The sequence below is a fragment of the Pristiophorus japonicus genome, chromosome 1 (assembly GCF_044704955.1).
Source record: "Pristiophorus japonicus isolate sPriJap1 chromosome 1, sPriJap1.hap1, whole genome shotgun sequence".
NCBI classification, from domain to species: domain Eukaryota; kingdom Metazoa; phylum Chordata; class Chondrichthyes; family Pristiophoridae; genus Pristiophorus; species Pristiophorus japonicus.
In genome coordinates, this window is record NC_091977.1 from 260,263,839 (window position 1) to 260,291,315 (window position 27,477).

Here is a 27,477-nt window from a genome sequence, read left to right on the forward strand (position 1 = left end):
GAGCACATTGGAGGGCGCAAAAGAGCGAGGAGGTTCTCGGATGGGCAAATGCCTCCCTCCTGCAGGAGGTCATATCACGCTGGAGTGAATTGACACAGGGAGAGTATGGGAAGCCCACCCCAAAGGCCTATCAGAAGATATGGGCCGAGATAGCTCATTAGCGACTAACGAGGTGCGTGAGGGCAACCAATGCCGCAAATGATGGAACGATGTTGTCGGATCCGCAAGAGTAAGTATTACATTTATTTACATGTACTTATGCATTTATATAATTTGATTTGTAAGAGTCATGAGTCACTATCACCAGATGTGAGGTCTTTCACTTTTACTCAAAGCCTGCGTTCATGATGTACGTCTTTAGGTAAAGAATGATAATTATCATCATAATCTTGATTGCATCTGTCGGTTATGTGTTGTATCAGTCTCTGTGACAGTACCTAGCAATGATATCACGCAATGATCTCATGTCATGTTGTCCTGTACATGTACAGAAGAAGCTATCGATGATGAGGTCCGAGCAGAGGCGAACAGGTGGGGGGTCACCAGTCACCAGCAACATCACTGAGATGGAGGAGCGGGTGCTTACACACGTGGGGAAGCACACTCGGACGGCCACGCAAGCAGCTGCAGACCCTGAAGTGATGCCATGTGAGTAAAGTATACACCATTACGTGATCTAAAGTCAATTGATGCCACTCATATCTGAACAATAATATATGATAGATGGTTTCTAAAATTGTGCTATGTATAATGCTGGCCTCATGAAAATCATTGCAATGCACAATGTTTTGATGGTCATGAAATGTGATGTCTGTGATGATTTTGATAGCGGTGGTGCTTTTGTCGTGCAGATACTGTGTGTAGCACTGGACTCACCTTGTGACCCTAGCACCCCGTGCCCTCCTCTAATAATCTCATTTGTGTTTTGCAGCTCAGCCAGCAACTTGTCCCAAGGCAAGACCACAGAGGCCAGAAGGTGGGGGCGCAGGGCCGGACTCAGTGGATGATCCTACATCTGCTGCTGAGGAGGTCCGATTCTCATCTGTCAATCCGCTGGGTCTGTTCTCCACAGATGAGAGCGCGGACTTTGAGGAATCTGCATTGCCAGGCTCCAGAAGGTTTTCCACCCCAAGGCCATCTAGTGCTCCTCCGGCCATTCCCGCCTCTACTCTGGAGTATCGGGCCCAATCACCTCACCACAGGCCACGCCATTTGTCCCCAGGACGGCGCCGATTTCGAGGACGCGGCAGGTCTGGTCCACGAGTGCCAGATGAGAGTGGAGAGATGGGTAAGTTGTCCAGGAGAAACGTAGACATTGGTGACCAGATACTCAATGCATTGGGGGGCCTATCCCAACAGCTGGCCACCATCTCTGGCACCATGACCGAGTACGTTCCGCGGATGGCGGAGGCCCTGGAGGCAATAACCAGGAACACTGTTGGCACAGATCTCCCAGTGGTCCCGGAGCACGGCTCCGCACCGCCACTGTCAACGACACATGAGAGGCAGGACTAAGATCCTGCTTCTGGATCCGAGAATGTTCCCACCTCGGCACCCCCCCGCTCCCGTGCTCATGCAACCATCGGCTCTGCCTTCATCCCCCCCAATGAGGCACCACCTGAGGAGCTCTTCGGCCAGGCAGCGTGGAGCGAGGAGAGGAAGGGGAAGAGGTGGGTCGAGGAAGGGGAGGGGGGAAGGAAAGTGAGGTGTATGTCCGCAGGTGATGGCTTTGTTATATCTCCATCTCGGTGTTTGCAATTTGTTGTAATGTATGGGGGGAGGGGGCCACCTTCCTGCTTTGCATTTGTGTTCTCTTTTGCTGGACATGTTGACCATTTGATTGATGTCAATGGTCGAAAAAGTGGGGTGGGGGTGGGGTATTTTTGCCCGTGATACTTATGATTTCAGGCCAATGGTCGTATAAAATGTTTTTTAATCAACATAACCTTGTTGCGCAATGTATCAGATAGCTGGACTGTTACACACTGGTGATTCCTTAACATGAAAGGGTGTGATTACACTTAACTTGAATCAACTTAAACTTTAACTGGCACCAAGGTGATACCCACCATTGATGTCTGAGCTGCACACACACAGCAGTGTCTCAGCTTTGTCAATTGCAGCAACGTTCTTTTGGGCAAATCGCTCATTTATGAGCTCCTGACGCAAGAGTCTTGCAGCTATGTAGCCACCACGGGCCCTTTCCTGCGGTCTGGAGGGGGGCATGGGCATGGTTACATAGTCAGCCTGATTGTCTGACCCGAGTTCAGTGTCTAGCCCCTCGTCTTCCTCTTCCTCTCTCTCCTGAGGTGGACCATCAGTCCCTTCTGGCAATTCTTGTCCCCTCCTGATAGCCAGGTTGTGCAGCATGGAGCACATGACCACGAATTGAGTCACTTGCTCAGGGTTGTATTGTAGCTCCCCTCCTGAGTGCTCCAGGCATCTAAAGTGCTGCTTAAGCACAGTTATTGTTTTCTGGACCACATTGTGTGTGGCTCTGTGGCTCTCATTGTATCGCTTCTCAGACTTGGTGTGGGTGTAATGCAGGGGGATCATCAGCTAGGTGGCTAGGCCATATCAGTTGTCACCAAGCATCCAGCATTGTCCTTGTGGCTGAATGTTAAACATGTCAGAGACAGCGCTGTCACGCAGATGTGAGCCTCATCGAAGCTCCTCGGCCATTTGGCTTCACTGCCATTACTATCTGGTTGTGGTCGACAACTAGTTGGACCTTCAGGGAGTGAAATCCTTTTCTGTTCAAAAATACTCTGGGTCCTGAGAAGGTGCCTGCATGGCAACGTGAGTACACTGTATTGCTCCCTGCACCTTGGGGAACTTAGCAATGCGGTAGAATGCTCCAGCCCTGTCAATCTGAGCCTCCATGGTCATAAAGAAGCTGATAAGGTCCATCCTACGCACGTACAGGACCTCCGTAACCTGTCTAATGCAGCGATGTGTGTCATGGTGAGACAGAGGGGAAATGTCGAGCGGCGGAGGCCTGAAAGGAACTGAACGCATAGAACGACAGTGCCGCGGTGACCTTGACCTCGACGGACAGTGTTGTCCTGAAGGTGATGGAAGGCTGCAGATCTGCAAGCAATTAGGAAGGCAAATGAGAACATAAGAAATAGGAGCAGGTGCAGGCCATTTGGCCCCTCGAGCCTGCTCCGCCATTCAATAAGTTCATGGCTGATCTGTTCTTGGCCTCAAATCCACTTCCCTGCCTGCTCCCTTAACCCTTCACTTCCTTATCATTCAAAAATCTGTCTATCATTACCTTAAATATATTCAATGACCCAGGCTCCACAGCTCTCTGGATAGAGAACTCCAAAAATTCACAACCCTCTGAGGGAAGAAATTCCTCCTCATCTCCGTTTTAATGGGCGATCCCTTATTCTGAAACTATGTCCCCAGTTCTAGATTCCCCCACGAGGGGAAACATCCTCTCTGCATCTACCCTGTCAAGTCCCCTCAGAATCTTAAATGTTTCAATCAGATCATCTCTCATTCTTCTAAACTCCAATGAGTATAGGCTCGATCTGCTCAACCTTTCTTCATAAGACAATCCCTTCATCTCAGGAAGCAACCTCGTGAACCTTCTCTGAACTGCCTCCAATGCAAGTATACATTTCCTTAAACAAGGAGACCAAAACTGTAGGCAGTACTCCAGGTGTAGTCCCACCAATGCCCTGTACAGTTGTAGCAGGACTTCCCTACTTTTATACTCCATCCTCCTTGCAATAAGGGCCAACATTCCATTTGCCTTCCTAATTACTTGCTATACCTGCATGCTAACTTTTTGTGTTTCATGTACAAGGACCCCCAGATCCTTCTGTACCTCAGCATTTTGGAATCTCTCCCCATTTAAATAACAATTTGCTTTTTTATTTTTCCTACCAAAATGGATAACCTTACATTTTACCACATTTTACTCCATCTGCCAAATTTTTGCCCACTTACTTAGCCTATCTATATCCCTTTGCAGATTCTTTGCATCCTCATCATAACTTCCTTTGCCACCTATCTTTGTATCATCAACAAACTTGGCTACATTTCACTCGGTCCGCTTCATCCAAATCATTAATATAGATAGTAAATAGTTGAGGCCCCAGCACTGATCCCTGTGGCACACCAGTGGTCACTGTTTGCCAACTGGAAAATGACCCATTTATCCCAACTCTCTGTTTTCTGTTAGTTAACCAATCTTCTATCCATGCTAATATATTAATCCCAACCCCGTGAACTTTCATCTTGTGTAGTAACCTTTTATGTGCCACCTTATCGAATGCCTTCTGAAAATCCAAATACACCACATCCACTAGTTCGCCGTTATCCACCCTGCTCATTACATTCTCAAAGAACTCTCGCAAATTTGTCAAACATGATTTCCTTTTCATAAAATCATGCGGACTCTGCTTGACTAAATTATGCTTTTCCAAACGTCTTGCTACTGCTTCCTTAATAATGGACTCCAACATTTTCCCAACGAAAGATATTAGGCTAACTGGTCTATAATTTCCTGCTTTCTGTCTGCCTTCTTTTTTAAATAGGGTCGTTACACTTGTGGTTTTCCAATCCGCTGGGACCTACCTCTCCAGAATCCAGGGATTCTTGGTAGATTACAACCAATGCATCCACTATCTCTGCAGTCACTTCTTTTAAGACTCTAGGATGCAAGCCATCAGGTCCAAGGTACTTTGCCACCTTTAGTCCCATTATTTTACTGAATTATTCTTAGAACATAAGAACATAAGAAATGGAAGCAGGAGTAGGCCACCTGACCCCTTGAGCCTGCTCCACCATTTAATAAGATCATGGCTCATCTGATCATGGACTCAGCTCCACTTCCCTGCCACTCTTCATAACCCTTTATTCCCGTATCACACAAAAATCTATCTATCTCAGCTTAAATATATTCAATGGCCCAGCCTCCACAGCTCTCTGGGGAAGAGAATTCCATAGATTTACAACCCTCTGAGAAAAGAATTTCCTCCTCATCTCAGTTTTAAATGGGTGGCCCCTTGTTCTGAGACTATGTCCCCTAGTTTTAGTTTCCCCAATGAGTGGAAATAGCCTCTCTGCATCCACCTTGTCGAGCCCCCTCATTATCTTATATGTTTCGATAAGATCACCTCTCATTCTTCTGAACTCCAGCTGCAGTCGGAGAGGCCCATAAAAAGGCACGACCGTCGGGGAGCGGCCACAGGATCAGCCAGCGGGAGTTCGAGGAGTTAGCTGGTGCAGGTGCAGGGGCAGAAGGTAAACAAAAGTAAAAAGAAATCGAAGTGTGACATCACAGCCAAGCGGGTAAGTGATTGGCTGCTGGATTGGTGAGTTTTTGATCTTTTTCTTATCTTATCAGTAGGAAACATTTAGCATTGTTGCCAAATTAAGTTAATCTAAGGGTTATGTCATGGCAGGAGAGCCCAGACCCGTGTTATGCTCCTCCTGTGTTATGTGGGAAATCAGGGACACTATTATGTGTGCAGGAAGTGTGTCCAGCTGCAGCTCCTGACAGACTGTATTGCGGCACTGGAGCTGTGCATGAACTCACTCTGGAGCATCCACGATGCTGAGGATGTCATGAATAGCACGTTTAGTGAGTTGGTCAATACGCAAGTAAAGGTTACTCAGACAGATAGGGAATGGGTGAACATCAGGCAGAGCAGTGGAAGGAAGGTAGTGCAGGGGTCCCCTGCAGTCATCTCCCTCCAAAACAGATACACCGTTTTTGGTACTGTTGGGGGAGATGACTCATCAGGCGAAGGCAGCAGCAGCCAAGTTCATGGCATCATGGGTGGCACTGCTGCATAGGAGGGCAGGAAAAAGAGTGGGCGAGTAATAATGATAGGGGATTCTATTGTAAGGGGAACAGATAGGTGATTCTGCGGCTGCAAATGAGACTCCAGGATAGTATGTTGACTGCCTGGTGCAAGGGTCAAGGATGTATCGGAGCAGCGGCAGCGCAGTCTGCAGGGGGAGGGGGAACAGCCAGTTGTTGTGGTGCATATAGGTATCAACGGTATAGGTAAAAAACAGGATGAGGTCCTGCAAGCTGAATTTAGGGAGCTAGGAGTTAAATTAAAAAGTAGGAACTCATAGGTAGTAATCTCAGGATTGCTGCCAGTGCCATGTGCTCGTCAGAGTAGGAATTGCAGGATAGTTCAGATGAATACGTGGCTTGAGGAATAGTGCAAGAGGGAGGGATTCAAATTCCTGGGGCATTCGAACCAGTTCTAGGGGAGGTGGGACCAGTACAAATCGGACGGTCTGCACCTGGGCAGGACAGGAACCTATGTCCTAAGCGGAGTGTTTGCTAGTGCTGTTGGGAGGAGTTAAATCAAAAATACAAAAAAAATAGGGGATAGGAATCTATGCAGGGAGGCAGAGGGAAATAAAAAGGGGGCACAAACAAAAGGTAGGAAGGTGAAAAACAAGAGTGGAGGGCAGAGAAATCAAGGATAAAAATCAAAAAGGGCCACATTACAACATAATTCTAAAAGGACAAAGAGTGTTAAAAAAACAAGCTTGAAGGCTATGAATCTCAATACGAGGAGCATTCATAATAAGGTGCTCGAATTAACTGCGCAGATAGCTGTTAAGGAATATGATGTAATTGGGATTACATCATATCCCAATTACATCATATTGGGATATGATGTAATCCCAATTACGGAGACATGGCTCCAGGGTAACCAAGATTGGGAACTCAACATCCAGGGGTATTCAATATTCAGGAAGGATAGACAGGAAGGTAAAGGAGGTGGGGTAGTGTTAATGGTTAAAGAGGAGGTTAACGCAATAGTAAGGAAGGACATTAGCTTGGATGATATGGAATCTATATGGGTAGAGCTGCGAAACACCAAATGGCAGAAAACGTTAGTGGGATTTGTGTAGACCACCAAACAGTAGTAGGGAGGTTGGGGATGGCATCAAACAGGAAATTAGGGATGCGTGCAATAAGGGTACAGCAGTTATCATGGGTGACTTTAATCTACATATTGATTGGGCTAACCAAACCGGTAGCAATACTGTGGAGGAGGATTTCCTGGAATGTATAAGGGATGGTTTTCTAGACCAATATGTCGAGGAACCAATGAGAGAGCAGGCCACCCGAGACTGGGTCTTGTGTAATGAGAGAGGATTAATTAGCAATCTGGTCATGCGTGACACCTTGGGGAAGAGGGACCATAATATGGTAGAATTCTTCATTAAGATGGAGAGTGACACAGTTAATTCAGAGACTCAGGTCCTGAACTTAAAGAAAGGAAACTTCGATGGTATGAGACATGATTTGGCTAGGATAGACTGGCGAATGATACTTAAAGGGTTGATGGTGGATAGGCAACGGCAGACATTTAAAGATCACATGGATGAATTACAACTATTGCACATCACTTTCTGGTGTAAAAATAAAGCAGGAAAGATGGCTCAACCGTGGCTAAAAAGAGAAATTAGGGATAGTGTTAAATCCAAGGAGGAGGCATATAAATTGTCCAGAAAAAGCAGCAAACCTGAGGACTGGGAGAAATTTAGAGTTCAGCAGAGGAGGACAAAGGGTTTATATGGAGGGGGAAAATAGAGTATGAGAGATTACAGGGAACATAAAAACTGACTGCAAAAGCTTCTATAGATAAGTGAAGAGAAAAAGATTAGTGAAGAATAATGTAGGTCTCTTGCAGTCAGAATCAGTTGAATTCATAATGGGAACAAGGAAATGGCAGACCAATTGAACAAATACTTTGGTTCTGCCTTCACTAAGGAAGACACGAATAACCTCTCGCAAATACTTGGGGACTGAGGGTCTAGCGAGAAGGAGGAACTGAGTGAAATCCTTATTAGTCAGGAAATGGTGTTGGGGAAACTGATGGGACTGAAGGCCGATAAATCCCCAGGGCCTGATAATCTGCATCTCAGTGCGCTGAAGGAAGTGGCCCTAGAAATAGTAGATGCATTGGTGGTCATTTTCCAAAATTTCATGGAATCTGGATCAGTACCTATGGATTGGAGGGTAGCTAATGTAACCCCACTTTTTAAAAAAGGAGGGAGAGAGAAAACAGGGAATTATAGACCAGTTAGCCTGACATTGGTGGTGGGGAAAATGCTGGAATCAATTATTAAAGATGTAGTAGCAGCGCATTTGGAAAGCAGTGACAGGATCGGTCCAAGTCAGCATGGATTTATGAAAGGAAAATCATGCTTGACAAATCTTCTAGAGTTTTTTGAGGATGTAACTCGTCGAGTGGATAAGGGAGAACCAGTGGATGTGGTGTATTTGGACTTTCAAAAGGCTTTTGACAAGGTCCCACACAAGAGATTAGTGTGCAAAATTAAAGCACATGGTATTGGGGGTAATGTATTGATGTGGATAGAGAACTGGTTGGCAGACAGGAAACAGAGAGTGGGAATAACCGGGTCCTATTCAGAATGGCAGACAGTGATTCGTGTGGTGCTGCAAGGTTCAGTGCTGGACCCCAGCTATTTACAATACACTTTAATGATTTAGACAAAGGAATTGAGTGTAATATCTCCAAGTTTGCAGATGACACTAAGCTGGGTGGCAGTGTGAGCTGTGAGGAGGATGCTAAGAGACTGCAGGGTGACTTGGACAGGTTAGGTGAATGGGCAAATGCATGGCAGATGTAGTATAATGTTGATAAATGTGAAGTTATCCACTTTGTGGCAAAAACAGGAAGGCAGAATATTATCTGAATGGTGACAGATTAGGAAAATGGGAGGTGCAACAAAACCTGGGTGTCATGGTACATCAGTCACTGAATGTAGGCATGCAGGTACATCAGGCAGTAAAGAAAGCAAATGACATGATGGCCTTCATAGTGAGAGGATTTGAGTATGGGAGCAGGGAGGTCTTACTGCAGTTGTACTGGGCCTTGGTGAGACCACACCTTGAGTATTGTGTAAAGTTTTGGTCTCCTAGGCTTATACTCACTGGAATTTAGAAGAATGAGAGGGGATTTCAAAGAAACATATAAAATTATGACGGAAATGGACAGGTTAGATGCAGGAAAAATGTTCCCGATTTTGGGGAAGTCCAGAACCAGGGGTCACAGTCTAAGGATAAGGGGTAAGCTATTTAGGACCGAGATGAGGAGAAACTTCTTCACTCAGAGAATTACCCACAAAAACATTCTCTACCACAGAGAGTTGTTGAGTCCAGTTGTCCAGTTCATTAGATATATTCAAAAGGGAGTTAGATGTGCCCCTTACGGCTAAAGGGATCAAGGGGTATGGAGAGAAAGCAGGAATGGGGTACTGAAGTTGCATGATCAGCCATGATCATATTGAATGGTGGTGCAGGCTCGAAGACCCGAATGGCCTCCTCCTGCAACTATTTTCTATGTTTCTATGTTTCTAGAAAGGCTTGAGCAGTTGAATGCCTTACTCCTATTCCTATGTATATCAAAAATAGGACTCTTTCATAATATGCACATGTTAACTGTTCCTGTTCCTACATGCATTACCCTATATTTGTCAGTATTGAAATCCATTCTCCAAATCTCATCCCATTTGTACAGTTGGTCCAAGTCTCTCTGAAGATAATTAATTACCTTTCTTCTACATAGCTTTGTGTCATCAGTATGACTACAGAGACCCTGTATTGTGAACAGCAAGGGCTCACAGCAGATCCCTCTGGAACCCCATTACTTTTTCCTCAGACAGAGCATATTCCATTTTATTTTTTGCAATTAAGCCAATTTTCAGATTATCTAGTCATTCTTTGGTCTCCTATTCTATACATAGTTTGCATGCCAGACAGGAGACTGCCAAAGCAAGTGCTATACTCGGAACTTCTTCACAGCAAACGAGCCACAGCTGGGCAGCGGAAGTGTTACATCATCATCATAGGCCGTCCCTCGGAACCGAGGAAGACTTGCTTCCACTCTTAGAATGAGTCCTTAGGTGGCTGAACAGTCCAATATGAGAGCCACAGTCCCTCCCACAGGTGTGCAGACAGTCATTGAGGATATGGGAGGGTGGGACAGGTTTGCTGAATGTTCTTTCTGCTGCCTGCGCTTGTTTTCTGCATGCACTCGGCAATGAAACTCAAGGTGCTCAGCGCCCTCCAGGATGCACTTCCTCCACTTAGGGCGGTCTTTGGCCAGGGACTCCCAGGTGTCAGTGGGGATGTTGGACCTTATCAGGGAGGCTTTGAGGGTGTCGTTGTAACATTTTCTCTGTCCACCTTTGGCTCGTTTGCTATGAAAGAGTTCCGAATAGAGCGCTTGGTTTAGGAGTCTCGTGTCTGGCATTCGGACAATGTGGCCTGCTCAGCGGAGCTGATCACGTGCGGTCAGTGCTTCATTGCTGCAGATGTTGGCCTGGAAGAGGACACAGATGTTGGTGCGTCTGTCCTCCCAGGGGATTTGTAGGATCTTGCGGAGGTATTTCTCCAGCGACTTGATGTGTCTACTCTACTTGGTCCATGTCTCTGAGCCATACAGGAGGGCGGGAATTATTACACCTCTTTAGACCATGAGCTTGGTGGTAGATTTGAGGGCCTGGTCTTCAAACACTCTTTTCCTCAGGCGGCCGAAGGCTGCGCTGGTGCACTGGAGGGGGTGTTGAATCTCCTCATCAATGTCTGCTTTTGTTGCTAAAAGTTTCCTAAGGTATGGGAAATGGTCCACATTGTCCAGGACCGTGCCATGGATCTTGATGACTGGGGGACAGTGCTGTGCATCGAGGACAGGCTGGAGGACCTTTGACTTACGGATGTTTAGCGTAAGGCCCATGCTTTCATACGCCTCAGTAAATACGTCGACTATGTCCTGGAGTTCAGCCTCTGAATATGCGCAGACGCAGGTGTCGTCCGCGTACTGTAGCTCGACGACAGAGGTTGGGGTGGTCTTGGATCTGGCCTGGAAACGGCGAAGGTTGAAAAGCTTCCCACTGGTTCTGTAGTTTGGTTCCACTCCAGTGGGGAGCTTGTTGACTGTGAGGTGGAGCATGGCATCAAGGAAGATTGAGAAGAGGTTTGGGGCGATGACGCAGACCCGTTTGACCCCAGTCCGGACATGGATTGGGTCTGTAATGGATCCGTTGGTAAGGACCACGGCCTGCATGTCGTCGTGGAGCAGGCGGAGGATGTTGATGAACTTTTGGGGGCATCCAAAACGGAGGAGGATGATCCATAGAGCCTCGCGATTGACAGTGTCAAAGGCCTTTGTAAGGTCAAAGAAGACCATGTATAATGGCTGGTGCTGCTCCCTGCATTTTTCCTGCAGCTGTCGCACTGCAAAGATCATGTCCGTTTTGCCCCATAAGGGACGAACTCCGCACTGCGACTCTGGGAGGAGTTCCTTGGCCACAAGGAGAAGAAGGTTGAGAAGGACTCTAGCGATAACTTTCCCAGTGGTTGATAACAGGGAGATTCCTCTGTAGTTGCCGCAGTCGGACTTGTCCCCTTTTTTAATGATGGTCAGAAGGACACCCTCAAAGCCTCCCTGATAAAGTGCGACATCCCCACTGACACCTGGGAGTCCCTGGCCAAAGACCACCCTAAATGGAGGGATTGCATCCGGGAGGGCGCCAAGCATCTCGAGTCTCATCGCCGAAAGAATGCAGAAATTAAACGCAGGCAACAGAAAGAGCGTGCGGCAAACCTGTCCCATGCACCCCTTCCCTCACCGACTATCTGTCCCACCTATGACAGAGGAGTCTGTGGCTCTCGTATTGGACTGTTCAGCCACCTAAGAACTCATGTTAAGAGTGGAAGCAAGTCTTCCTCGATTCCGAGGGACTGCCTATGATGATGATGAATCTATGAGCTTAAATTGCCTCTGCTAATCTCACAACAAGAACTTTGTTGAACGTCTCTTCCTTCATGCTGTTGTTGGCAGACTTCTTATTTTGACACACTTTCACTCTGGCCAACATTTTGAGGTTACTTTTGGAATAGACCTTGAGTTTTTCTGCATGTGATGGCAAATTTTTAGAAGGAATAGCCTTCAGATATAAATCTAATATACAATCTGATGGAGTGCTAGCTTAACAAGGTGCACAGTTTTGGTCTCCTGACCAAAGGAAGGATTTACTTGCCATTGAGGGAGTGCAACGAAGGTTCACCAGACTGATTCCTGGGATTCCTATGAGGAGAGCTTGAGTAGACTTGGCCTATATTCTCCAGAGTTTAGAAGAATGAGAGGTGATCTCATTAAAACATAAAACATTCTTACAGGGCTTGACGGGGTCGATGCAGGGAGGATGTTTCCCCTGCTGCGGAGTCTAGAACCAGAGGTCACAGTCTCAGAATAAAGGGTCAGCCATTTAGGACTGAGATGAGGAGAAATGTCTTCACTCAGAGGGTGGTGAATCTTTGGAATTCTCTACCTAGAGGGCTGTGGAAGCTCAGTCGTTGACTATATTTAAGACAGAGATCGATAGATTTTTGGATATTAAGGGATATGGGGATAGTGCAAACAACTGGAGTTGAGGTAGAAGATCAGCCATGATCTTATTAAATGGTGGAGCAGGCTCGAGCGGCCAAATGGCCTACTCCTACTCCTATTTCTTATGTTCTTATGATTACTACCCTTCTATAACTTAAAAAAAGTTAATAATGGCCGTTTATGTACACTAAAATGCACCTTGTGCAGCTTTACCTGTAGCTGCTATTTTCCATCCATTGTAAGTCAGGCCGAGTTACAAAAATCAAATGAGTTAAGAGGTAACTGATTATCTGAATACAAATGGTGACCCTGGGCTAGACTTTCCATTTTTGTGCAGATCGCCCAAAAATGGGCGTTATTTCCAGCGTGGGCGGAAAAATGGGTTTTGAGATCGCCGGATTATTGCCCATTTTCAAAACCCAACTTTCCATTTTTGAAAATGGATGTTATTGCGAGCGATCTAAAATGGGCGTTAACGTAAAATGTTTTTGATCTTCAACGCTCGTTTCCCGCATTTCAGGAAGTCCGGGGTCATCATTACATGCGCATAAGAGGAGACAGAGAGCGAGGGAGCAGAGATGGCCTGAAAGCGTGTGTGGGTGTGGTGTGTGCTTCTTTGGCTGTTGTGGGAGGTATGAGTGAGATTCACCATCAGCAAAAAGCCTGCTAAGCACATAGAAGGTAATTGGCAGAGAGTTTTTATGGAAAAAATAATATTTAACATGGAAGGGATGGAGGAGATGACCCAGCACGCTGTAGAGACTGAGGATGCTGGCGAAAGTAGTGAGCTGGGAGAGGAACAATTGGGAGGACGCAAAAGAGCAAAGAGATTCTCAGATGAGGCAAATGCCTCCCTCATGCAGGAGGTCGAGTCGCGTTAGAGTCAATTGACCCAGGGAGAGCGTGGGAAGCCCACCCCAAAGGCCTACCAGAAGATATGGGCCGAGATAGCCGAGGTGGTCTCATTGGTGACTAACGAGGTGCGTGAGGGCAACCAATGCCGCAAGCGATGGAACGACCTTGTCGTATCTGCCAGAGCAAGTATTAAATTTATTTACATGAACTTACATATTTATATACATGGAACTGTGTGTAATGAGTGATAAAAATCAGATGCGTTGTTTTGTCCTTATACCGGGACGGTTGTACTCAAAGCCTGCGGTCACGGTGTACGTCTTTAGGTAAAGAATGATAATTTTCATTATAATCATGATTATATCTGTCAGTTATGTGTTGTATCAGTCTCTGTGACAGTACCTAGCAATGATATCAAGCAATGATCTCATGCCATGTTGTGCTGTTGTTACCTTTTACAGAAGAAGCTTTCGAGGAATAGGGATGAGCAGAGGCGAACAGGTGGGGGGCCACCAGTCATCATTGACCTCACCACACTAGTGGGGACCCACCCCTGGTCGGTCATGTAAGCAGCAGCAGAGCCTGATGTGATGTCATGTTAGTAAAGTATACACCAGTGCGTGATGTAAATTCAATAGATGCCGCACCAACTCATATACCACCAATATTATATGATAGATGAATCATAAAATTCTTCTCTAAATAATGATATCTTCATGAAAATCATTGCAATGCAGAAATTGGTGATGGTCACGAAATGTGATGTCTGCGATGATCTAGATAGCAGTGTTGCTTTTGTCGTGCATATGCTGTGTGTAGCGCTGGACTCACCTTGTGACCCAAGCACCCCCTTCTCCTCTAATAATCTCATTTATGTTTTGCAGCTCAGCCAGCAGCGCAGCCCCATGCAAGAACACTGAGCCCAGAAGGTGGGGGCGCGGGGACAGCCTCGCCGGACGATCCTCATCTGGTGCTGAGAAGCCTCGATTCTTGTCCATGGATCTGCTGGGTCCCTTTTCAATGGATGACAGTGCCGACTTCGAGGAGCCTGCATTGCCAAGCTCCATAATGCAGTCCACACCAAAGACATCTAGTGATCCTGCGGCCATTCCCACCTCCACCATTGAGGTACCGGGCCCAAGCATCTTTTCACAGGGCACCCCAGGTGTCTCCAGGACGATGCTGACCAAGCGGAGGTTGGTTCGACACAGCAGGTCTGCTCCACGAGTGGCAGATCTGAGCGGGGACATGGTACACTTGTCCAGGAGGAGTGTTAGAAACATAGAAACATAGAAAATAGGTGCAGGATTAGGCCATTAGGCCCTTTGAGCCTGCACCGCCATTCAATGAGTTCATGGCTGAACATGCAACTTCAGTACCCCATTCCTGCTTTCTCGCCATACCCCTTGATCCCCCTAGTAGTAAGGACTACATCTAACTCCTTTTTAAATATATTTAGTGTTGACATAGGTCAGCAGATCCAACAGACAATGGGGGACATATCCCTCCAGGTGGCCAGCATGTCCACCACCATGATGGAGTATGTGCCATGGATGGCAGAGGCCCTGGAGCTGATAGCCAGGAACACTGGTGGCAGAGGCCTCCCAGTGGTTCCAGAGCGCGGCACTGCATCCCAAGGTGCCGCACCCCCATTGCCAATGACACATGAGAGCCAGGAAGAAGATCTTGCTTCTGGCCCAGACGACTTTCCCACCTCGGGAACGTCCTCTCCCATATCCATCCAAGCAGCGGTTCTGCCGTCATCCTCCCCAATGAAGCAGCGCCTGAGGAGCTCCTCGGACAGGCGGCTTGGAGTCTGGAGAGGAAGGGGAGGGGATAGAGGTGAGGAGGAGAAGCGGGGTCGGGGGGGGTGGGGGAAAGGAAAGTGAGGTGCATGGCCGCAGGTGTTGTCCTGGGCATTTTTATGTTGTTAATGCTATTTTGGTGGGAGGGTCGGGGGAAGGGGCGAGGAGGCTACCTTGCATTTGTGTTCTGTGTTGCTGGAAATGGTGACCAATCGAATGATGTAAATGTGATAAATTTATTGTAGGGTGGGGTGAGGGTGAGGCGGGGGTGGGATGGGGTGTTTTTTACAGTTACAATTATGAGTTCACACAAATGGTCAGCTTAAATGTTATTTATTTAACATAACCTTGTTGCGCATTGTCTCAGATCGCTGCACCATTACACACTGGTGATTCCTTAACATGAAAGGGTATAATTCCACTTAACTTGAATCAACTTAAACTTTAACTGTCACCAAGGTGATGCACACCATTAATGTATGACCTGTACACCCAGCAGTGTTGCAGCTTTGTAAATAACAACAATGTCCTTTCAAGCAAAGCGCTCATTTACGAGCTCCTGACATAAGAGTCTTGCAGCTATGTCGCCACCACGGGCCTTTTGCTGTGGTCTAGAGGGTGACGGGGGCATGGTTTCAGCATCAGCCTGATTGTCTGGCCCGCGGTCAGCGTCCACCTCCTCGTCCTCCTCTTCCTTTCTCACCTCAGGTGGACCGTCAGTTCCTTCTGGCAATTCTTGTCCCCTCCTGAAAGCCAGGTTGTGCAGCATAGAAACATAGAAACATAGAAAATAGGTGCAGGAGCAGGCCATTCAGCACTTCTAGCCTTCACCGCCATTTAATGAGTTCATGGCTGAACATGCAACTTCAGTACCCCCTTCCTGCTTTCTCGCCATACCCCTTGATCCCCCGAGTAGTAAGGACTTCATCTAACTCCCTTTTGAATATATTTAGTGAATTGGCCTCAACTACTTCCTGTGGTAGTGAATTCCACAGGTTCACCACTCTCTGGGTGAAGAAGTTTCTCCTCATCTCGGTCCTAAATGGCTTACCCCTTATCCTTAGACTGTGACCCCTGGTTCTGGACTTCCCCAACATCGGGAACATTCTTCCTGCATCTAACCTGTCTAAGCCCGTCAGAATTTTAAACATTTCGATGAGGTCCCCTCTCATTTTTCTGAACTCCAGTGAATACAAGCCCAGTTGATCCAGTCTTTCTTGATAGGTCAGTCCCACCATCCCGGGAATCAGTCTGGTGAATCTTCGCTGCACTCCCTCAATAGCAAGAATGTCCTTCCTCAAGTTAGGAGACCAAACCTGTACACAATACTCCAGGTGTGGCCTCACCAAGGCCCTGTACAACTGTAGCAACACCTCCCTGCCCCTGTACTCAAATCCCCTCGCTATGAAGGCCAACATGCCATTTGCTTTCTTAACCACCTGCTGTACCTGCATGCCAATCTTCAATGACTGATGTACCATGACACCCAGGTCTCGTTGCACCTTCCCTTTTTCTAATCTGTCACCATTCAGATAATAGTCTGTCTCTCTGTTTTTACCACCAAAGTGGATAACCTCACATTTATCCACATTATACTTCATCTGCCATGCATTTGCCCACTCACCTAACCTATCCAAGTCACTCTGCAGCCTCATAGCATCCTCCTCGCAGCTCACACTGCCACCCAATTTAGTGTCATCCACAAATTTGGAGATACTACAATTAATCCCCTCGTCTAATGTACAATGTAAACAGCTGGGGCCCCAGCACAGAACCTTGCGGTACCCCACTAGTCACTGCCTGTCATTCTGAAAAGTCCCCATTTACTCCTACTCTTTGCTTCCTGTCTGACAACCAGTTCTCAATCCACATCAGCACACTACCCCCAATCCCATGTGCTTTAACTTTGCACATTAATCTCTTGTGTGGGACCTTGTCGAAAGCCTTCTGAAAGTCCAAATATACCACATCAACTGGTTCTCCTTTGTCCACTTTACTGGAAACATCCTCAAAAAATTCCAGAAGATTTGTCAAGCATGATTTCCCTTTCACAAATCCATGCTGACTTGGACCTATCATGTCACCATTTTCCAAATGCGCTGCTATGACATCCTTAATAATTGATTCCATCATTTTACCCACTACTGAGGTCAGGCTGACCGGTCTATAATTCCCTGTTTTCTCTCTCCCTCCTTTTTTAAAAAGTGGGGTTACATTGGCTACCCTCCACTCAATAGGAACTGATCCAGAGTCAATGGAATGTTGGAAAATGACTGTCAATGCATCCGCTATTTCCAAGGCCACCTCCTTAAGTACTCTGGGATGCAGTCCATCAGGCCCTGGGGATTTATCGGCCTTCAATCCCATCAATTTCCCCAACACAATTTCCCGACTAATAAAGATTTCCCTCAGTTCCTCCTCCTTATTAGACCCTCTGACCCCTTTTATATCCGGAAGGTTGTTTGTGTCCTCCTTAGTGAATACTGAACCAAAGTACTTGTTCAATTGGTCTGCCGTTTCTTTGTTCCCCGTTATGACTTCCCCTGATTCTGACTGCAGGGGACCTACGTTTGTCTTTACTAACCTTTTTCTCTTTACATACCTATCGATACTTTTGCAATCCGTCTTAATGTTCCCTGCAAGATTCTTCTCGTACTCCATTTTCCCTGCCCTAATCAAACCCTTTGTCCTCCTCTGCTGAGTTCTAAATTTCTCCCAGTCCCCAGGATCACTGCTATTTCTGGCCAATTTGTATGCCACTTCCTTGGCTTTAATACTATCCCTGATTTCCCTAGATAGCCACGGTTGAGCCACCTTCCCTTTTTTATTTTTACGCCAGACAGGAATGTACAATTGTTGTAATTCATCCATGCGGTCTCTAAATGTCTGCCATTGCCCATCCACAGTCAACCCCTTAAGTATCATTCGCCAATCTATCCTAACCAATTCACGCCTCATACCTACAAAGTTACCCTTCTTTAAGTTCTGGACCGTGGTCTCTGAATTAACTGTATCATTCTCCATCCTAATGCAGTATTCCACCATATTATGGTCACTCTTCCCCAAGGGGCCTCGCACAATGAGATTGCTAATTAATCCTCTCTCATTACACAACACCCAGTCTAAGATGGCCTCCCCCCTAGTTGGTTCCTCGACATATTGGTCTAGAAAACCATCCCTTATGCACTCCAGGAAATCCTCCTCCACCGTATTGCTTCCAGTTTGGCTAGCCCAATCTATGTGCATATTAAAGTCACCCATTATAACTGCTGCACCTTTATTGCATGCACCCCTAATTTCCTGTTTGATGCCCTCCCCAACATCACTACTACTGTTTGGACGTCGGTACACAACTCCCACTAATGTTTTTTGCCCTTTGGTGTTCTGCAGCTCTACCCATATAGATTCCACATCATCCAAGCTAATGTCTTTCCTAACTATTACATTAATCTCCTCTTTAACCAGCAATGCTACCCCACCTCCTTTTCCTTTTATTCTATCCTTCCTGAATGTTGAATACCCCTGGATGTTGAGTTCCCAGCCATGATCATCCTGGAGCCACGTCTCCGTAATCCCAATCACATCATATTTGTTAACATCGATTTGCACACCACTACGAATTGAGCTACCTGCTCAGGATGGTATTGTAACTCACTTCCTAATTGGTCCAGACATCTAAAGCACTGCTTAAGCACTCCAATGGTTTTCTCCACGATATTGTGAGTGGCTCGGTGGCTCTCATTGTATCGCTTCTTGGCTTCTGTGTGGGTGTCATGCAGGGGGATCATCAGCCAGGTGGCAAGGCCATATCATTTGTCACCAAGCATCCAGCATTGCCCTTGTGGCTAACTGGTAAACATGTCAGATACAGCACTCTCATGCAGGATGTGGGCATCATGGATGCCTGGAAATTTGGCATTCACTGCCATAATTATTTGCTGATGGTCGACAATGAGTTGCACAGTCAGGGAGTGGAAACCCTTTCCGTTTTGAAAAACTTCTGCATCCTGAACAGGTGCCCGGATCGTGATGTGCATACAGTCTATTGTTCCCTGCACCTTGGGGAAGTTAGCAATTCAGTAGAATCCTAAATCCCTTTCAGTCTGAGCCTCCCTGGTCATAGGGAAGCTGATAGAGTCCATCCTGCGTGCGTAAAAGGCTTCAGTGACCTGTCTAATGCAGCAATGTGTGGCATACTGAGATATACCGCAAATTTCGCCAGCTGAGGCCTGAAAGAAACCCAACACATAGAACAAAAGTGCCGCGGTGACCTTGACCTCGACAGACAGTGCGGTACTGATGGTGCTGACGGGCTGCAGATTTCCCCTGGCTTATCTCACTGATAACCTCCTAAGGCAGGTGTTATCGGACAAGTTGAGGTAAGACCGCTTCTGCCTGTAAGTGCGGGGGGTATAAGATCTGGTCCTCCTCATCAATCTGGCACATCTTAGATTGGGCACATAATGCTGTCGAATATACCTTCTGCCATCTCTAGTCTGCAGCATGTGCGTGGTCATCAAGACAGGCTGCAAAATGACAAGCACCATTCCAAAAAGTATCAGTGTTACACCGATTGTTCATAAACAATAAATGACCCCACTAAGACACCTAAAGTAAATTCCAATTGTCCACAATATGATAAGATGTTTGGTCAGATATTCACATCACCTTAAAAGAACTCCAGAGAACTCCAAAATTGAAGCAGCCTTTTAAATGAAGTGGCCTGTGATTTAGAAAATGGCATCCATACCTCTGTGATTAGTTCAGGTGAGAGCAACTTTATCACAGCGTTTTTTTCTGCGAGCGTTATTATCGGCGATATGTGTGCGAGGTGCCGAAAGTAACGCTCGGCGATTTTCTGGGCGTTAGTTTCGGCAAATGTGATCTTTACAACAAAAAAAATGGGCGGACGGTATTATTAAATCTCGGCGTTAATTACATGCCGAAAGTAAAGCTGGGCGATATTATGGTCGTTGGTTTCTCCCATTCTGATCTTTCCGCCCAGAAAAGGTGGGCGGGCGATATTATTTTTTATCGCCGATACGTTCATGCCAAAAGTAACGCTTGGCGATAAGTCACTAAAAAATGGTCGTTAGTTTCCATTTTGTGGCGAAATAGGCGATATATGGGTGTTATACTTCATCTCAGCGTTAAAATGGATGTTAAGTGGACGATATACATGCAAAAATAATGGAAAGTCTAGCCCCCTGTGTTTCCTGGGATCTTGTACCATTGTACTTGCAGAGGAAAGAGGAAATTGTGGGTTAAATGACTTACATATGCCATACTATACTTTCCTGGGACTTTTGCATCACTCCAGCTTTACCCTCGACGAAAACAGTTACCAGGTAATTATTATAGTTCCTCCTTCCATTAAAATCAATGGCGATCGTGATTTTACTGAATTAATGCCAGTTTTCACACTGCTTCCCATTGGATTTAAAAATAATGCCACTGGTGGCCTAGCTCCTAGATTTGTTTTTTTAAACCTATCTCCAATGCTCGCATGATTATATTGTCAACTAGCAAACTATTGCATCAGCTTACGCATTCGTCAGCTTTATCATTAATAATTGTTCCAGAATCATTGCCTTAGAAATCAGGCACAGCACACATTTGGAAACTCTGTACTCAAATTCCACGTCGAACAATGTGGCAAAAATGGAAGCAGGCCAACTTTAGGATCGAGTTACTCATCCACCGATTCCATGTGAAGAGATTGTACTGGTTGGAGTCATGCTTTGGATGGGTGCCATATTTTGGCTTTTCATAAACGGATGTTATATGACTTTAAATTGTCACTCCGTTTCTATAAATGTTGCATTACTTCTGATTCTCTGCCATGCTTGTTGTGCCGTTTTCTAATTACAAATGCAGGAAAAATTTGCAGAAAGTTATTAATGATGAGAGCAGCACACTAGACAATGGAATTTATAGTGTACCTTGCCGATCTGGCTGTTGGAGGAAAATCTGGGCCAGTATTTTTTGGTTCAGCAGTAAACAAGGTGGAGCTACCACTAATTTGCTGACTAATGGTCCAAATTTTGTGCTCAGCAATAAATAAACGACGCTCGCCTTTCATTGCACCCACAGTTGTACAGAGACTTTCTGTGGGCTTTTATACTGTGATTCACAGTAAGTAGACAATCAAAACAGGGGATTTGAGACCTGTGTGAACAGGTCAAGCAACAGCGTGTCTGCTTAGCCAATCAGATTGAAAAATCCTTACTGAGACACGCAGATTCGGAACCAGGAAGTGTAAGTTAGAATAGTTAATTCAATGCCAAATAATGTACAGAAAGCGATCGAAAGAGAGGGAAAGAAGGGATTAAGAGAGAGATGTAAAAAAGACAGAAAGGAAAAGTAAAATACATTTTTCTTTCTTGTTTTAAATCTACAAGAATAATTAGAATCTGAAGGAATGAGACTCCGTACTTGTAAAAGTTAATTTTCAGGGCCAGAGAGGTCGTTTGGAAGTAATTAAGATTTATCACGCCTTTAAAATTAATTTACACTTCAATGGACAAACACTAACTTTTTTCTGGCAGGTTTAGTGGGTAAGTACAGCAACTTCATGTCCTTACATGTATGTGAATGCCGAGTCTCTCGGCAAGATACTGTTAGAGTGAAGCTTGTGGAAGAGCTGGGCAAATCGGGCAGCAACTTTTAGATTTCTACATTTAACTGCACATGTGAAGTCGCTGGAAGTTGCTGTGCAATTTGCTCCTTAATAATGGTGATCGCTGATAACCTCACCGTTATTCTTCCTGCAGAATCCGGGCCATTGTGTCCTTCCACCGGCTGATGTGATAATCGGCTCCTTGATGTTTTCTCACAGAACGTTAACCAACATTCTTCACGTTTTGCTTTAAGTCCTTTAAAGCTAGCCATATAATATGTAATGTCCATTACAGCATTAGATCAGTTTTCTGATGCAATCCAATTTTCATAAAACCATCTGCCTGGAAAAAAAGCATAAAGGATAAAAAGCAGGAAATTATAAACTGCAGCAAAATTCCTCCCTGGCCAATCGAGGGCTCAGTGATGAGCTTCCACGAGGAGCACATTCATTAACTGGAAAGATCAGTTTGGCAGAGATGAGGCAGAGACCGAATCTGCCAAATCTTCATGTCAAGCTTGAAATCAAAACTGAATGTAATGACTCAGCCTGCATGGCCTTTTATCACTGAAGCTAAGGCACCTCAATTTTAATTGGACCTGTCCAATGCTACAAGAAGCAATTGAAAGATGGTTTACAAAAAAAAATTAAATAAAAACCTATTTAATAGGTATTGAATTACTATGAACCAGTAATATCTTTCCTTAAAGAAAATCAAATTGTTATTTAAGCCATCATCTCATCCCATCTCTTGCTGTATGTTTTTACTCAGACTGAATGGCAAATTACATCTGCTGGTGATTAATGGTCACGCTATATTACCACATCAGATGACTACTTTGCAATTTGAATTTGGAGACCTGGATCATTAATTCACCTGGATATCAATGAAGTGCACATTTGAAAAGGTAAGCAGCTTCTGACAATAGCCCACTCTGCACACCCACAAAACTCACTGGTTGTTTGCAACATTAAGGAAGTTACCGATGTTTACTTCACTTTACGATTCACGACCTCAAAATTAAGGGAGCTCCGAAATGTTATATCATGCCATTTTCTCAGCAAAACAAACTAAATGAACTGCTGTAAGGCCACTGCATTGGCAGTTTGGAGCTATTTATTCTGCAGACTAATACATAACATGGAGACAGCTGCTTTCGATACACTAAATCATGGACAGTCACAGCAATACATCAAATGCTTCCTCCTCTTGGCTGCTTTACAGCGTTCAATGCAAAATAGATGCAAAGAAAATTAGAAAGGAAAATGTAACTAGATTTGCAGATGAGTTTCAATCTTGATATGCATTAGATGCTACAATCGGGCAGCGCTGTAAATAACGTTAGAATAGTTTACAAAGTTTGGTTGAATTTGAGCTTAGGAGGTGAAAAAAATTGATAGTATACTGAGAAATGTGAGGTGGACATTTTGGTAAAAAAAAGTAATAACTATCTATAATGAGATGTCTGCACTCTTCAAATTCTTCCTTCTTGAGCATCCCTGATTATAACTGCTCAATCATCGGTGACCGTGCCTTCAGCTACCTGGGCCCCAAGCTCTGGAACTCCCTCCCTAAACCTCTCCACCTCTCTACCACTCTTTCCTCCTTTTACACACCCCCTAAAAACTACCTCTTTGACCAAGCTTTTGGTCATCTGCTGTAATTTCATCTTATGTGGCTCGGTGTCAAATTTATTTGTTTTTGTCTTTTAGCACTGCACCTTGGGACATTTTATGACATTAAATGCGCTATATAAATAAAAGTTGTTGTTATTGTTATACTTTGAATGGGGCAAGCTGGGTTCTGTGGAGGAAGGGAGTGATTTGGGCGTTCAGGTTCACAAGACATCATTAAAAGCAGCATCTCAACTGGATAAGGCCATAAAAGAGCAAAAGGAATACTGGGGTGGGGGGCGGGGTAAGATTACAGCATTTTTTTTCAAGATAAGAGAATGAAAGACCTATTCATGGGAAGGATTCGTTTAAGAATATTCCTTTGTTTTAAACCTAGACAATTATGTACACGGTGGGTCACCATCCAGAAAAAACAGAATCTAATAGCTGTAACAAGTGAGGTGGGTTGCTGCAGTCAAGAGATTGGTAACCTGGTCAGTTACTAAGGGAATCAGGGAGTTAATTTCTGATCGTTGACCACACTGTGTGAGTGTCTTTACTTTGTATTAATCACTTATGTAATAGGCAATTTTAATTGTTATAAGGTAATCTAATGGGATAGATTGGTGCGGGCTGATTGTGCATTTAATGCTATTGTAAATTGCTTGTATTTCTTTTGATTATTCTAAGTAAAGATAAACCCTGGATAGGGGTGGTGAAGAGAAATCCTGTATCTGTGCTGTTCTGTCTCACAAGTTCAAACTCTGTAAGGTGTAGGGTTAAGACAAGATCTTACAGGATAAAACCAGTTTATTAAGATAAGTCTTGACTCTGTTTAGTGGAAGGAAAGGAAGACAAATCTTACAGGCTAAAATGTGTTCTTTTAAAAGATAAGTCTTACAGGGGGGAAATTGTGTTTTGGGGTGGTAACAGCTGTGAGGCGGGGGTTCTGCGCCAGGCGCAGAAATCCCACTCTGCCAACGATATTTGGGTTACCACCCCCGAGAGCAAATGGAGCACAAAATATCACGCTCCACTTGCTCTATGGGGTGCAAGCTGGGCAGAAGGCATCCGCTCGAGGCGCAGTGCTATGTGGTGGGACGCGTAGTGCTGCCGCATAGACAGCGCCCGTTCCTTCATTAAAGCTGTAAGGTCGTAGCACAGACCCCACGACCACATGTGCAGGAGGTGTTACCAGCTACAGCAACTCTAGCTCTGGGTTTTGCTGAGAACTTCGTGTATAGCGCATTTCTGGAGGTGGTCACCCCGCAGGTTAAGAGAGGAAATGCGTGATCGCCACACAGAAGAGCAGGACCAGGTAGATAGTGCAGGTGTCCCCTGAGTGCATCTCCAACCAGTATTCTATTCTGAGTACTGGTGAGAGTGATTGTTCCTCTGAGGAGCGCAGCCAGAGCCATGTCCATGGCACCACGGGTGGCTCAGATGCACGCGGGGTGGGGAGGAAGAAGAATGGAAGAGCTATAGTGGAAGGGGACTCATTGTTAAGGGAGCAGACAGGCATTTCTGCGGCTGCAGTTGTGACTCCAGAAAGGTATGTTGCCTCACTGGTGCCAGGGTCAAGGATGTCACTGAGAGGTCGCAGGGCATTCTGGGGGGAAAGGGTGAACAGCTGGAGGTCGTGATCCATATCGATACCAATGACATAGGTAGAAAGAGGGATGAGGTCCTGCAGGCAGATTTTAGGGAGCTAGGAGAGAGATTAAAAACCAAAACCTCACAGGTAGTAATCTCCGGATTACTCCTGGTGTCACGTGCTGGTGAGCACCAAAATAGGAGAATAGAACAGATGAATGTGTGGCTGGAAGGATGGTGCAGCAGGGAGGCCTTTAGTTTCCCGAGGCATTGCAACCTTTTCTGCAGGAGGTGGGACTTGTACAAGCCAGACGGGTTGCACCTCAACAGAGCCAGGACCAAAATCCTTCCAGGGGGGTTCGCTAGTGCTGATGTGGAGGGTTTAAACTAGCTTGGCAGGGGGATGGGAACCTGAGAATAGGGAGCGTAGCAAAGCTGGAACTGGAAAGCAAAAAAGTAGAAAGTGAATTCGGAAGATATAGGAAACAAGGGCTAGTAAATAGACAACAAGGAAGTTTGGCAGTGCTAAATGGTATATACTTGAATGCAAGGAGTATAGGGAATAAGGCAGATTAACTGAGAGCACAGATAGACACGGGTGCGTGATATTATAGCTATTACTGAGAAGGGCAGGTGTGGCAGCTCAACATTCCTGGTTACAAGGTTTTCAGACAGGATAGAAAGAGGGGGAGTCGCAATATTGATTAAAGAAACAATTACAGCTGTGAGAAGGGATGATATGTTGGAAGGATCATCAAATGAGGCCATATGGGTTGAATTGAAGAACAAAAGAGGGACGATCACACTGCTGGGTGTGTACTATTGACCCCCAAACAGTCAGCGGGAGATAGAAGAGCAAATATGTGGGCAAATTGCTGCAAAGTGCAAAAACTATAGTGCTGTAATAGTAGGGGATTTCAACTACCCTAATATTAACTGAGATAAAATTTGTGTGCAAGGTATAGAGGGTGCAGTATTCCTAAAATGCATTCACAAGAACTTTTTTAGCCAGTATGTAGCAAGCCTAACAATGGAAGGGATGGTTCTGGACTTCATTTTAGGGAATGAAGCTGGGCAGGTGGAAGGTGTATCAGTGGGAGGGCATTTTGATGTTTGTGATCATAATTCAGTTAGCTTTAGGGTAGTTATGGAAAAGGACAAAGATAGACCAGGAATAAAAGTTTCCAATTAGGGAAAAGCCAATTTTGATAAGCTGAGAGGTGATTTAGCCATAGTGGACTGGAACCAGCTACTTGAAGGTGAATCAGTGTCAGAGTAGTAGGAGGCATTCAAGGAGGAGATCCGGAGGGTTCGGAGCAAATGTGTTCCCTTAAAGAAAAAGGGTGGGATTAAAAAAACTAAAACCCCCTGTTGTCAAGGAACATACAGGGTAGGATAAAGAAAAAAGGGGAGGCTTATGACAGATACAGAGGGTTAAATACTGCAAAAACTGTAGAGGAGTATCGTAAGTGCAGGGATGAAATTAGAAAGGAAATTAGAAAAGCAAGGAGAGAGCATGAAAACATTTTTGCAGGTAAAATCAAAGAAAACCAAAGATGTTTTATAAATACATTAAGAGCAAGAGGATAACTAAAGAAAGAGTAGGGCCTATTAGAGAACATTAAGGCAATGTGTGTGTGGAAGATGTGGGTATGGTTTTTAATGAATACTTTGCGTTTGCTTTCACAAAAGAGAGGGGCGATGCAGATATTGCAATTAGGGAGGAGGATTGTGAAATATTAGATGAAATAAACATAGTGAGAGAGGAAGTATTAAGGGGTTTAGCAGCTTTGAAAGTGGATAAGTCCCCAGGCTGTTCAGAGAAGCAAAAGAGGAAATAGCAGAGGCTCTGACTATCATTTTCCAATCCTCTATGGATACAGGTATGGTGCCAGATGACTGCTAACGTAGTAACTTAGTTTAAAAATGGAGAAAGGGATAGACCAAGTAATTACAGGCCAGTCAGCCTAACCTCGGTGGTGGGAAAATTATTGGAAAATTCTGAGGGACAGGATAAATCTTCTCTTGGTAAGACTCGGATTAATCAAGGATAGTCAGCATGGACATGTTAAGGAAAGGTCGTGTCTGACTAACTTGATTGAATATTTTGAGGAGGTAACACAGAGCATCGATGAGGGTAGTGCATTTCATGTAGTATGTATGGATTTTAGCGAGGCTTTTGATAAGGTCCCACATAGCAGACTAGTCACGAAAGTAAAAGCCATATGGGATCCAGGGCAAAGTGGCAAGTTGGCTTCAAAATTGGCTCAGAGACAGGAAGCATAGGGTAATGGTTGATGGATGATTTTGTGACTGGAAGGATGTTTCCAGTGTTACTCTGCAGAGCTCAGTACTAGGTCCCTTGCTTTTTATGGTACATGTCAATGATTTAGACTTAAATGTAGGGGGTATGATTAAGAAGTTTGCAGATGATACTAAAATTGGCTGTGTGATGCATAATGAAGAAGAAAGTTGTCGACTGCAGGAAGATAGCAATGAACTGGTCAGATGGGCAGAACAGTGGCAAATGGAATTCTATCTGGAGAAGTGTGAGGTCATGCATTTGAGGAGGGCTAATATG